The sequence below is a fragment of the Euprymna scolopes genome, chromosome 17, assembly GCF_053919585.1.
Source record: "Euprymna scolopes isolate OS-2025 chromosome 17, ASM5391958v1, whole genome shotgun sequence".
Lineage (NCBI taxonomy): Eukaryota > Metazoa > Mollusca > Cephalopoda > Sepiida > Sepiolidae > Euprymna > Euprymna scolopes.
In genome coordinates this window covers 99,011,617-99,012,406 of record NC_136498.1, presented here as the reverse complement: position 1 = coordinate 99,012,406, position 790 = coordinate 99,011,617, and the positions used below count along the sequence as shown (strand labels likewise).

At 35.4% G+C, this 790-nt stretch overlaps 1 pseudogene; it reads right to left on the bottom strand.

Annotated features, from left to right (window-relative positions):
- Nucleotides 1-445: 445 nt before the first annotated feature.
- Nucleotides 446-583, bottom strand: LOC145297178 (U2 spliceosomal RNA; annotated as a pseudogene).
- Nucleotides 584-790: the final 207 nt, after the last annotated feature.

Sequence of the window (790 nt, the reverse complement as noted above, 5' to 3'; positions counted from 1 at the left end):
GAATCCATTGAACATTTAAAGGTGAGCAAAACCACTAAAATATTTTCCAGAAAGGTAGAAGAGTAACTTATCTTGCCTTTGATAACATTTATGCATTTGAATTTTGATCACTTTTTCGAATCTGGATTGTAAAACAAACCCATTTTTTTAATTAAACAAGGCCGATAGCCATTAGTCGCGTGCTATCGTGTAATGAATGAATGTGTGAATGTAGGATTGACATGAAATTCTTAAAGATAAACTAAAATGACCGAAAATTGGGCTGAAATGACTTAAATAAATAAATAAAAAGTAAATGATTTAGAATGGCTTTAATGAACTTAAGGATGAATTAAGGATGATCTTAAGAATGACTTGAATGCTTAAAAAATAACTGGAATCCTTCAAAAACAACTTGAATGATCTGGAGAATGACTTGAATGGCTTTGAGACTGACTGGTTGTAAAGTGGGTGATCATTTTACATTAAATTAATACAGAAAAGTGATCCCCCACTTTATATCACAAAGTTACAAACATAAGTACAGCGTGTAGTAAGAACAGATACTACACTTTAATCTTGGCCAAAAGGCCTAGAAAAGGGTATTTATTTGCTCCCCCACCGAGAAAATTAGGCAAAAGGCCGATTTTTAATGTAAGGAGTGAAATGGAAATGGGGACCAACTCCCCAGGGAGTAGGGGAGCAGGATTGTAACAATTAGTATGAAGGGTTGCCCCTACATTGACCAAGGTCTTATATGTGAGGTTTCCCCCACATATGGTCTTCGCTTGCAGTATCTGCCGGAACAGAT